We start from the raw sequence: 13,858 nt of genomic DNA, 5'->3' as shown, positions 1-13,858 counted from the left end.
TAAGGTCCGCTCATTTATTTTCAAAGTGGATGATCCGAAGATAACTCTCTGGGCAACGTGGGTAGGCTGATAAGTAGTGCACACATGTTTGACGATCTAAATAAACTTCAGAAGCGTGCCTGGTGACATGTGGAGTACTATTTTTCCCTACTCGCCTGCTCAGATTGACTTTCATTCAGTTTGTTCTGAGTAGTAAAAGTACGGCGTCGTTTTCTGATGATATATCAACGCGAATTTAACAACACACTTTTATCGATTTTTTGAAGACTGAGAAAGTGAATCCTAGTGAGATTCAGCGGCGTTTACAGGTTGTTTATTGGGACGATACTGTTGATAAGTCCACTGTGAATCGATAAGTAATGCAATTCTGTGATTGACAACCTAGAAAAGCCTCAATTGTTGACGAAACACGCAGCGAACGTTCAATTACTGTCACAGATGGTCGAAGATTTGGTTCAAAATGACCGGCAAAACACAACCACCTTATTTAATTCCTAACTCATTTTCTCTCATGAAATTTTACTAAAAATGAAATTGACAGAAAACTACCGAAATGTACATAAACATACCCCCGAACTCCCAAATAGCTCGTAGGTTCATGTTTATTTTAATTATCTGATCCCCTGTCGATGACGGTGACTAAACAAACACCAATAAAAACTATCACCACCAACAAGCGAACAGAACTCAAGCGAAAATAACACAGCTCTTCAATTTTCTAAAGCGATGAAAAGTCGTTCTTTTCTTGTTAGTGTTTGTCGCAGTGAACCTCCGTTTAATTTTAAGTGTTCATTTAAGAACCGAGGTTCATTCATGATCCGCGGTTCAATTAAGAACCGTGGTTGTTTTATGAACTATGGTTTGAATGAATCCTGGTTCATTAAGGAACCGCGGCTAATTTGTAAAGGACCGTGAATAGTCCGCTCGTTCTGATGAACCCATCCTTGACGAATTTCATGCCAACTCGACTGGCCGTTGGCAGTTAAATGTTAAAAAAATGTTTTCGAAAAAAATAAATTTTAATTTTCAAAATATTTTTGACATAGGACTATGTCTTTGGTTTCTATACAGGGGGGTCACTCTACGAAAAATGTAACGATTCATTAAGAGTTTTCTAACGCATATTATTAAAAATCGTTATTGCGACATATTATGTATTATATACCATTAGGAAATTTATCCAGCAATTTTTCTCCTGAAACACGAATAGAAAATATAGTAAAAATGTTAAACAATTTGACGATTAAAATGGGTATGTTTTTTTCGATTGCACTAACCACTCGCTTTCCTCCCCGACGCAACAAGCAATCTTCATGCTTGCATTCGGGTTTTAGCATTCGGGATATTATGCATTATTCTCCATTTGCCGGCAATAGGCATTTATCAGTTGTTGTATTGTATGTTGTCCAATCAATTCGTGCTCAATTCACGTTTTTATCTACTAATAATTTATGTAATGTTGGTCCAGGATATCATGATATCGAGCACGTTGTTTGGTAATGCAAAAAAAGTAATTAAAGAATTTAACTGGATGCTGATTCAAAGGTTTCAAAGGGTATACTCATGCATACCAGATTATGATAAGTCCTATGTCAAGATCCCGTCCGTGCCCATAGGATCAGACCCATCAACTTTTTTTCAATGTGTTTTTTTTCAAAAAAAATTGCTTGATATTTTTTAATGAAAACATGAATAATTCCATACAATTCATTCTGTAAAAAACATTTTGTAGATCTTATAGTTTTTAAAGTACGATTTTTCGAAAAAAAAAAATTTAAAAAACCCAAAATTTAAAAAAAAATCTCACACTAAATCTATCAGACCTACAACATTTTAGTCAAACAATGAATTGTAGGGAATTATTTATGTTTTCACTAGCAGACCCGGCAAACTTCCTAGTACTTCTACCAAAATTCATCATTATAATATCAGATTATTTTCAGACACAATTCTCGATCAAGATTTGTCAACCTCTTGCAAATAACATGTTCCTCCCCCTAGAGTGGAGGGAGGAGTGTCTATTCACCATAGAAACGTTTCGTGCTCCCTAAAATCTTCACATGCCAAATTTTGCTCCATTTGCTTTATTAGTTTACGAGTTGGGCAGGGAAATTTGCTTTTCATTCGTATGACAGCCCATCCTAAGAGAGGGGCAGGAGTGTCGAACCACCAGAAACATTTATTGCATCCTAAAACCTCCACATGCCAAATTTGGGTTCGTTTGTTTGATTAGTTCTTGAGTTATGCAGAAATTTGTGTTTCATTTGTATGGGAAACCCCCTTAGAAAGGGGGAGGAGTGTCGAACCACCTTATAAATGTCTCTTCCCCATCAAACTTCCACGTGCCAAATTTAGTTGCGTTTGCTTGATTAGTTCTTATATTATGAGAAAATGTATGCTGCATTTGTATGGCAGCCCCTCTCCCCTCTCAGAGAGACAGGAGGAGTGTCTATTCGCCATAGAAACGTTTTGTGTCCTCTAAAACCTTCGCATTTTATTTTCTTGATTAGTTTTCGAGTAATGCAAAAATTTGTTCTTCATTTGTATGGCAGCTTGCACCCTAAAACCTCTTTATACATAATTTGGTTTCGTTTGCTCTATTAATTATCGAGTAATGCAGAAATTTGTGTTTCATTTGTATGGCAGCACCCCCTAAAAGCGGGGGGAGGTGTATCTAACCACCATAGAATCGTTTATTGCACCCTAAAACTCCTGTCGCGTCTGGATTCGAGTCAGAAGAATTTTTCGGTGATCGAATGAAAAATGTGAGGGATTGTATCTAGGACACGACCTCATTTTCGACGTAGAACTACGGAATTCTATTGTGCAATCCACTTGTTTAACACTTCGGATATTATTTTATAATGGATCGAAATTTTTGATATAACTTTTTATTTATTTAGTTCTCATTTTGAATTCGAACAATTCAAAACTGCTTTCGAGCCTGGTGAACTGATACAGAATAATATGGATATCGCTACAGGAGGGTCACTATTTATATTTCGGGAATAGGAACAAAAACAAATAGTTAAACTGCGAATATATTTTTATTGTTTTTCAAAGTACTCGCCACGATGATCGATACACTTTTGCATGCGCTTAAACCAATTTTCAAAGCATTTATTCCAATCGACACGAGCCTTTTTTTTGAGCGATTGTCAAATTATGTGGGATCCAACGTGAACATAATTTTTGTACAACTAAGTGTTCATGTAAAATCGCATATATGCTGGTGGAACTAATGCTTAGGGATGCCTCAATCTCACAATAGGTTACATGACGATCTTGCTTAATCATTTCGTGCACAGCATCGATGTTTTCTAGCACTACAGTCGATTTTGGACGACCTTCACGAAACTCGTCGGACAGCGAACTACGACCACGATTGAATTCACTATACCAGCGATACACAGTGGTTTTTGATGGAGCTTCATCGCCAAAAGTCAAATTAAGTTGATTGACGCACTCTTGTTGTGATAATCCACGTCGAAAGTCGTAAAAAATCATCGCACGAAAATGTTCACGATTCAGTTCCATTTTTTTGCCGAGACCAAACTTTCAACTAAATATAAAATAAACAAATAGCGTCCGTATGACAACATGTTCTGAGTACTTATATCGTCAAAAATGTCAAACTTTACGATGGAACCGTCAGATGGACTCACATGACATCAGTGTTGCCAATTCCCGAAATATAAATAGTGACCCTCGTATTAGGTTGGGGAAAAAATCATTCATTATTTTCTCGGTAACTGGCTTTGATGATCAATATCTTGCGTAATATCGATCATACAATCTCAAGTTTAGTCTCGTTGTAAAGGTTACATTAGAAAACCTTCTTTTTCTGTTTTTGGTTGTTCCATTCAGTTGTAAGTTACAGGGTGTTAACAATAGAGGTCAACAAAAAGAAAATTGGGGGGTCTCCGAAGCCACATTGGTTGCGCGTTCGCTTAGTAAGCGATCGATCGTGAGTTCAAAACTCAGCGCCCTCATTGACCATCTTTGTGTTGTAACAGAATAACTACGTCCACGCAACAATCATCAGCGATGGAGATCGATCCACGGTCGAAATAAGATCGATTCATCCATACAACTGCTCTGCTCTGCAAGACACATCGGACTGCTGTTCTATAAATACAATACAATGATCAATTTAACTGTCTCCGCTGTCCGGTCTAACTGAATAATGGAAGAACAGAAGGAAAAATCTTACGCCCAAATGGCTACTGTGTAAATGTGTACCAAATGATATAGAAGGGAATACTCTAACGCCGAAAAATGGCAACTGTGTAATGTGCTAATTATAGAAATGATAAAACATGTGACATGTACACGATTAAAATTCGTCTCTGTTACAGCTAAAATGCTAATGAGCCTAAAATAAACAAAAGGGATAAACAAAAAAAAAAAAGAAAATTCGGTACACTTTACATTTTTCATTTTATAAAGGCGAAAATGCAAGCCAGGCCGTTGAAATTAGGAATGGAGTTTATGGTACCGATACTGTAGAATACGTGCAATTGAATTCATTTTTAGCAGACTTATCTCTCTTCTTAACTAGGCGAACCTAGCCAGAATATTCACATGCCCCCGGGCTACTGAATGCCAAAGGGGGACTAGGCTCGCGCAAGTGCTAAGGATGACCGACCTTTGGATACCGGCCAATTCCTTCTCCATGTTTAACACCTTTAACGCTTCCAGAAGAGTATTCGGGACGATTCCAGTTCTAGAGAGAACGACTGGAACGATACTTGGGACCTTTTTAGCCCCCACAGTTCTTTGAGTTCCACGGCCAATGGTCGGTACTTGCAAATTTTGCGAACCTGGGTCTCCTCCAGATTATGGTTCAGTGGAATAGCGACATCGATGATGGTAACTTTACGGTCGCTCTTGTCGTAAACCATAATATCTGGGCGGTTGTGGTAGATCGACAGGTCGGTCAGAACAGTGCGATCCCAGTACAGCTCGAAACGGTCATTTTCCAGGACAGGTGCAGGCAGTTACCGGTAGTTTGGTACAGCACCAGTTGTTGATGGACAATGCGGGCCACCTTGTTGTGGCGTTCGGTGTAGGCTACGTTGGCCAAAAAGGGGACAGCCTCCCATAATGTGCTCTATGTTTTCACCTGGTTGATGGCACATCCGGCAAATGTCACCAACGTATTGATGCTTCTAAGCTGCCATCTTCTCCTCCACTGTCTGCAGTTGAGTTGGTACTCCGCTTGCGCCAAATGCACAGCGCTGTATCCTCTGTCAACGGCGCAGACAGCCCGTTGTTGCGTGTTTTGGTTGGCGCGTTCTGCGAAATACTTGCGCAGTTGTCGTACCTGGGCAACACACAGTGCAAATATGTCGACTATTCCGAGTCCCCCTTCTTTGCGTGGTAGTGACACTTTCTCCAGTGCCGATTAAGGATGGTGCATTCCGGCCTCTTTGAATTCTTTCCTCATCCTCCTCTCAAGGTCTTCTAGGCCAGTTATTTAATTTTTTTTGACGTAGGACTACGTCTTTCATTTCTATACCGGGGTGTAAAATCAAAGTTTCGAAAACGAAAGCGTTACGCCGGAGACCGAGATTTTGAGCGTTAATAGCTCCTAAACAGCTGAACGAAATGGTATGATGAACACTTCATTTGAAAGATAAAATGTCTACGCGTTATATACTTGTTACTTTTTGATCCAAAAACTTGTTTCAATAGTCTTAAAATTGCTTTCAAAACAGGCTATTGATATCACCAATCGGTATATAAGCGAGCGCCACTCGGAAATTCACTCAGTTATAATTGAAAAGTGATTGGAGCATGTTGTCGCTGTTGTGGTGAAGCTCTTCGTTTATCATGAAAGCGCGGATGAACGGTGTCACCAAGAGCCTGTTTGTGCACCTTAGGCCGAAAGGGAATCCATCAGGAGGAGAGTGATGCCACAAACGGTTCCGCTTGAAACATCGGAGCAGCCAACACACACACACACACATACACGCGCGGAACTATTTTCGTTTGGATGCCATTCAGCATCGAGAAATTTCAGGAAAGATGCAATCGTTGTTGAAAAATAATCTGCCAGTTCCCCTGAGAACTGAAAAATACATTCATGCGAAAGAGTTCATTTTAATGTTTTCTATCCATGTAACACTGCGACCAAATATTTTTCAATTAAGTGCTATTAACAGGTGGTTATCGAGTTAGCATTAACCACTGGTGGGCTTCGAGTATCGAGGAAAATCGGGAAAGAACTAATCGTTGCTGAAAAATACTCTGTCAGTTCCCCTGGGAATTTAAAAATACATTGATGAGAAACAGTATATTCTAATGTTTTCTATACATATAACAATGCAACCAAATACATTTGGTTTTGTGATTTTTCAATTGACAGGAAAGCTTCTGAAAATTATTCTTTTTCGGCGAGGAATCAAGGGATCGAGGGATTCATTACCTAGCCTGACCTGACCTGAAAGACATGCAGTTTGTTTGGAACTGTGAGGGTGGGCAGAAAAGCCAGGAGGCAGGAGGCAGGAGGAGAAGAGAAGGTGACCAAGAGAGTATCAGCACCGAAAAACGGTTCCGCTTGAGACATCGGAGCAGCCACCACACACACATACACGCGCGGAACTATTTTTGTTTGGTTGCCATCCAGCATCGAGAAGATTCCGGAAAGATATTATCGTTGCTGAAAAATAATCTGCCAGATCCCTTGGGAATTGAAAATTACATTCAAGCGAAATAGTTTATTTTAACGTTTTCTATCCATATAATACTGCGACCAAATACAATTGATTTTGTGGTTTTTCAATCATGTGCAATTAACAGGTGGTTATCGAATTAGCATTAACCACTGGTGGTGGACTTCGAGAAGCATCCGGAAAGATATCGCTGCTGCAAAATAATCTGACAGTTCCTCTTGGCATTGAAAATAACATGCAAGCGAAAAAGCTCTCGTTTTCGAAGTGCCTCAAATATTCATTTGGACGTTCATTCAACTTCAAACAAATGATGACTGAATCAACGATAGTCCTACGTCAGCATTGCAGTTATACCATAGATATAACCCACTTCCTGTTTTTAAATTTTTTTTATCTACCGTATAGTCGGGATCTGGCACCAAGTGATTACCACCTTTTTCACATATCGTAAAATTCCCAGAGTGATAAGAAATTGGGTTCAAGAGAAGGTTGTAAAAATCTATTACTAAAGTATTTCGCCATTAAGGAACAAGACTTCTATGATAGAGACATTATGCATCTACCTCCAGAATGGCATCAAATTTTACAACAAAACGGTGCATATTTGACCTGAATCGGACAATCCGAAGCATATTTAAAATAGCTTTGAATTTCACCTAAAAATAATGGATAACTTTTTCCCCAACCTCATATATAGACATATTGAATATAGAACATATTAAATACTGATAGTAGCAGTAGTTCCTCTCTCCTCACTCATTGCCCGTACAACGAATGTTAAACTTGAACCGTGTATCATGTATATGTCAGCATCTTGGGGTTCTTCTAAAGGGTGTGTCACATCAAATTGCATCACGGAAAAAACGCTGTAGAAATTCGCCCAGTAGACCGATCCTTTTGAAAATTTTAGACAGTAAAATAAAAACTATTAAACAACTTTTGGCATTTTCTTTTTATTCATACTTCGAGCCCAAGCCCGTATGCTCGCACCTTCCTCTTTATCCCGTCCATAAGGTTCTGTATAACGTCAGGTTGTAGTTTTTTTGAACAGAAATCCATTTTCTCTTGAAGTCCGCCTCCGATTTGACAACTTTTGGGTTCTTCCGGAGGGCCTGCTTCATAATCGCCCAATATTTCTCTATTGGGCGAAGCTCCGGCGCGTTGGGCGGGTTCATTTCCTTTGGCACTAAGGTGACCCCGTTGGCTTCGTACCACTCCAACACGTCCTTTGAATAGTGGCACGAAGCAAGATCCGGCCAGAAGATGGTCGGGCCCTCGTGCTGCTTCAATAGTGGTAGTAAGCGCTTCTGTAGGCACTCCTTAAGGTAAACCTGCCCGTTTACCGTGCCGGTCATCACGAAGGGGGCGCTCCGCTTTCCGCAAGAGCAGATCGCTTGCCACACCATGTACTTTTTGGCAAACTTGGTGGTTTCTGCTTGCGAATCTCCTCCGGAACGCTGAATTTGTCCTCTGCGGAGAAGAACAACAGGCCCGGCAGCTGACGAAAGTCCGCTTTGACGTAGGTTTCGTCGTCCATTACCAGGCAATGCGGCTTTGTCAGCATTTCGGTGTACAGCTTCCGGGCTCGCGTCTTCCCCACCATGTTTTGCCTTTCGTCGCGGTTAGGAGCCTTCTGAACCTTGTATGTACGCAGGCCCTCCCGCTGCTTGGTCCGCTGGAAGAATGAACTTGACAAATTCAGCTTATTGGCGTCATCCCGGACCGAACTTCTCGGATCACGTCTAAACTGCTTAACTACGCGCTTGTGATCTTTTTCACTGACGGTGCATCCATTTTTGCCGTTCTTCACCTTCCGGTCGATGGTTAGGTTCTCGAAGTATCGTTTTAGTACTCAGCTGACCGTGGATTGGACGATTTCCAGCATCTTACCGATGTCCCGATTTGACAACTCCGGATTCTCGAAATGAGTGCGCAGGATTAATTCACGACGCTCTTTTTCGTTCGACGACATTTTTCCAAATTTACGAAAAATTTACAGTGAAGCATGACCAACGTGATCTATACACTCTTATCTGATTATAAGCGAAAGCTGAAGATATAATTCCTAAAAATTAAATTTCTACAGCGTTTTTTCCGTGATGCAATTTGATGTGACACACCCTTTACACCAGATAACTGATGAAGAGAATCGTCGAAAGCTATCAGTGCTTTTCATTTATTTGGTTCCGTCCTCACTGCGCTGTCAACTCGTAGCAGAATTTCTCATTCTCACTCATATATCGATCACAAACTATAAATACATTTGCTCCTATATTTCGCTTGAGGTTGGATCGAGCCCCACAACATGCAACAACATGGTTTTCCTATAGGGATTTGAAAGCATAATTCCATGAAAGAAACATTGTATCTGAATAAATGCAGTGTATGTCCCTTAGGGTGCCAATGAAAATGGTCATCTCTAATTTCAAAAAGTTACCTCATAAAATTTTCACCACCTCGAAAAAACACTCTATGGCAAATATTAGCTCAATCGGACTTAAGGGAGAGTGGCGCAAAACGGTCAAAGTTTGAGTTTTTTGAAAATCGAAAAATGAAGGAAATCGGGGGATTCAATTTTTTTTTTTGATGCCAAATGTCTTAAAACTGCATAAAACGTCGAGATCTAGTGTCATCTCGAAATTTTTTTAGGGTTTAGGGTCGATTTTTTCCCAAACATTCATTGGCACACTAATGTCCATGTTCCAAAATTTTGGATACTCTATCATATCCGCACAGGCGCAAAAAATGTGTGGGAAATCAGCATCAGGCATGTATGATATCCCCTCGTTGTGTTATGCTTGCTACCGTACTCGCGACCGTGGTTTCATTCCATTCTATTTTTGTTTTTCGCCTCTAGCCCTTAGAAGGGCCCTTGTGGAAAGAAACTCTATTCCATACTCCTGCTTTACCTGTCAAAAAGACAATCCTCTCCCGCTCGATGCTCTCCGGCAACGATGTTGCTTCGATAACCACCAAACGAGAAGTGGTGTGATATCATATAGATGGACGGTTTTGAATTATAGAGCCTTTAAATGTTTGCAGTTCATTTATCTCTATACTTTAAAAATGCCTTTGGAAAACTTTGCTTTTCCTGTATTACTCCTCCACCCTCATTGCCTTGAGAAAGGCTTTCGATCTTTCGCCGTACAGCTCGCCCAGCCGGTCGTTTTCCTCACGAAGAATGGTGATGGTGTAGCATCAAATCGCGGATGGCTTATTCATACCAAATAGGTTGAAAACGGGCAGAATGTATCAGTTGCTCGTTATTGACAGTACGGGAAGGGAAGCACACAAATCGCCGATACAAATGTATGGGAAAATGAGAATGATTCCAGTTTTCATTAATTTGAACCGTTATGGGATTAGGGAATTTATAGCATATCAAACAAATCATAGAGAGTTTCCGATTTGATTGATATGCAAATCATCAGAATTCGTTCGCTGGGAAGATAGTTATTAACGTTAACTTTATTTCATAAAAACGGGAAAAACGTGTTAAAGGGTGTGTCACATCAAATTGCATCACGGAAAAAACGCTGTAGAAATTTAATTTTTAGGAATTATATCTTCAGCTTTCGCTTATAATCAGATAAGAGTGTATAGATCACGTTGGCCATGCTTCACTGTAAATTTTTCGTAAATTTGGAAAAATGTCGTCGAACGAAAAAGAGCGTCGTGAAATAATCCTGTGCACTCATTTCGAGAATCCGGAGTTGTCACATCGGGACATCGGTAAGATGCTGGGAATCGTCCAATCCACGGTCAGCAGAGTACTAAAACGATACTTCGAGAACCTAACCATCGACCGGAAGGTGAAGAACGGCAAAAATGGATGCTCCGTCAGTGAAAAAGATCACAAGCGCGTAGTTAAGCAGTTTAGACGTGATCCGAGAAGTTCGGTCCGGGATGTCGCCAATAAGCTGAATTTGTCAAGTTCATTCGTCCAGCGGACCAAGCAGCGGGAAGGCCTGCGTACATACAAGGTTCAGAAGGCTCCTAACCGCGACGAAAGGCAAAACATGGTGGGGAAGACGCGAGCCCGGAAGCTGTACACCGAAATGCTGACGAAGCCGCATTGCCTGGTAATGGACGGCGAAACCTACGTCAAAGCGGACTTTCGTCAGCTGCCGGGCCTGTTGTTCTTCTCCGCAGAGGACAAATTCAGCGTTCCGGAGGAGATTCGCAAGCAGAAACTATCCAAGTTTGCCGCCAAAAAGTACATGGTGTGGCAAGCGATCTGCTCTTGCGGAAAGCGGAGCACCCCCTTTGTGATGACCGGCACGGTAAACGGGCAGGTTTACCTTAAGGAGTGCCTACAAGCCAACGGGGTCACCTTCGTGCCAAAGGAAATGAACCCGCCCAACGCGCCGGAGCTTCGCCCAATAGAGAAATATTGGGCGATTATGAAGTAGGCCCTCCGGAAGAACCCAAAAGTTGTCAAATCGGAGGCGGACTTCAAGAGAAAATGGATTTCTGTTCAAAAAAAACTACAACCTGACGTTATACAGAACCTTATGGACGGGATAAAGAGGAAGGTGCGAGCATACGGGCTTGGGCTCGAAGTATGAATAAAAAGAAAATGCCAAAAGTTGTTTAATAGTTTTTATTTTACTGTTTAAAATTTTCAAAAGGATCGGTCTACTGGGCGAATTTCTACAGCGTTTTTTCCGTGATGCAATTTGATGTGACACACCCTTTACACGTTGGGAGCAATGTCTAATGCTTAACACGTTGAGCCCCGAGAACTTTTCTTCCTGCGCTTCCCATTCAGCCCGCATCAAGAGCGTTTGCACAATAACAGTGTCGGTTCCAACACCCATAGATATTGTATAAATAGAAAAAAAATAGAAACTAAAAATCCGAAAACAAACCGTATATTTTTTTATTTTTCTACCAAAAAGCTCAACGTCGACATCTAGCGACCGACGCGGGGCCTATCGTGTTATTTATGTTGAATTCTCCGGATAATCGAATCCTCCGGATAATCGAATCATAAAAAAACGAATTTTCTCTCGGTAACCGTAATATAATTATGATTTGCACTTATTTATCGAACGGTTTTATCTAGCTTGGACCCGTTTGTATGTTTGAGACTTAGTAACTTTGTCTGTAGCGCTGATCGCATTAATAGAAATCAATCCACTTCCTGTTGACCGTTTGATCTGAAATTTGGAACACATCTTTATCTCTGGTTTCATTATAAAACTGCGTATTCCATGATCTTGAAAATCCAAGATGGTGGCCGGTACAATATATATTTTCTTAAAATCCCATCAATATATTTTCTCAGAACCGCTTCAAAGTGGGTACTAAATGGAAGGGCTCGACTAGTAGAATATAGTTATTTATGAAAAATGGAAATACAAGATGGCGGCCGCTACAAAATGGCTGAACCACTAAAAAGTAATTGTTTATTTGGGAACTGCGGCCATGGATTTTTCATGATCTACTGTGTTCTACTGTGTCGAGCACTTTGATTTGATACCCATATTGATGGGGCTTTGAAAAAAAAATGACGCCATTTAGTGGTGGTGGCCATTTTGGATTAGCATTTTTCTCAAATAACTGTCAATCTACTAGACAATCCCTGTCGTTTGATATCTGTATTGATGGGATTCTGAGAAAATATGTAATCCGCCATTTTTGAGTAGCCGCTATTTTTTAAAAAAAAAGCTGTATTCTACTAGTCAAGCCCTTTCATTTGATACCCATATTGGCTATTCAATATGGAATTATTATACAAATTATTCAAAACTTCCGAAAACCAAAAATAAAATACTCCGGATAATCGAACCCCGGATAATCGAGTCCGCTCTGTATATGATTTTGAAGGTTAAAATTTGTGCTTCAATGTTCTTTGACCCAATCATGCTATTTGGTTTCCTTCGTCTTCTACAAGCATATGTGCATTACTTATCAGCCTACCCTCATATTTCCGGTATTCGACGACCCTGGTGATAGTGGTAACAGCATAAAATTGTATTTTGAGTACATTAAATAACAAAACAATGAGTACGTTAGCAGCGAGAGCCAAATATTTCGATAGCAAGTGCCATCAGTGGCCAATAATGATTACTTGAATGCTTGGTTCCTATTTGTTATTGGACAGCTTTAATTCGCCATGGGAGGGGTTGACGATCGCGTTCATTGAGATTTAGATTTATAAAAATAATCAAAACGGAGAATAGCTATAATTAAGTCACTAAATTACACCCAACTCACGACTCAAGGACAGCGTGAGCACATAATAACTGTCCCACTGGCGATAAATAGGATCGGACTGATTCACCAATTCACTGATTCAACTGGTTCACCTCTAACTGGTTTGATTTTTCGAATCTCTGCCAAAGCGCAGATAATTAATTCGTGCAAACGCATACCGAGTTCAAGGTTAATAGAAAATCCGTAATAGTACACAAGTTGTAAGACGCGAAAATCAGCGAGGTTGATCTTTGACGGTACAGTGGCATCACATCGAGATCTGAACGTACGAGATCGGATACAGACGGCTTGAATGGCATTTGTTTTTGCTAACTATAAATAGGAGTGGAATGTGCCAAATTTATACATACATTTTTAGGGTTTGTGCAGTTACGACAAAATAAACAGCGGATTTTACATCTTATTTCTACAATTGTTCTTCTGAATATGGGATTTTAACAAATGATAGTATTTTTCAGTAAAATCGGTTCAGACCAAATCGGCTTTACAATAATGTTGTAGAATAGAAAAAACAGGAAGTGGGTTATATCTATGGTATAACCGCAAGGGTGACGTAGGACTATCGTTGATTTAGAGATCATTTGTTTGAAGTTGAATCTGAATTCATTCTGAATGAATGAATATTTGGAGTCCTTCGAAAACGAGAGCGTTACGTTGGAGACACAAGGTTTTATGCATCCAATATTGGATACGGAAATATCCTACTGATGGGGAAGAATAATTTTCAGAAGCTATCCTGTTAATTGCGATTGATTGAAAAATCACAAAACCAAATGTATTTGGTCACAGTGTTACATGGATAGAAAACATTAAAATAAACTCTTTCACATGAATGTATTTTTAAATTCCCAGAGGAACTGGCAGATTATTTTCAGTAACGATTAGATATCTCCACATTTTCCTCGATACTGGAAGCCCACCAGTGGTTTATGCTAACTCGATAACCATCTGTTAATAGC

This window comes from Toxorhynchites rutilus, chromosome 2 (genome assembly GCF_029784135.1).
Source record: "Toxorhynchites rutilus septentrionalis strain SRP chromosome 2, ASM2978413v1, whole genome shotgun sequence".
Lineage (NCBI taxonomy): Eukaryota > Metazoa > Arthropoda > Insecta > Diptera > Culicidae > Toxorhynchites > Toxorhynchites rutilus.
This window is presented reverse-complemented; position numbering follows the sequence as displayed.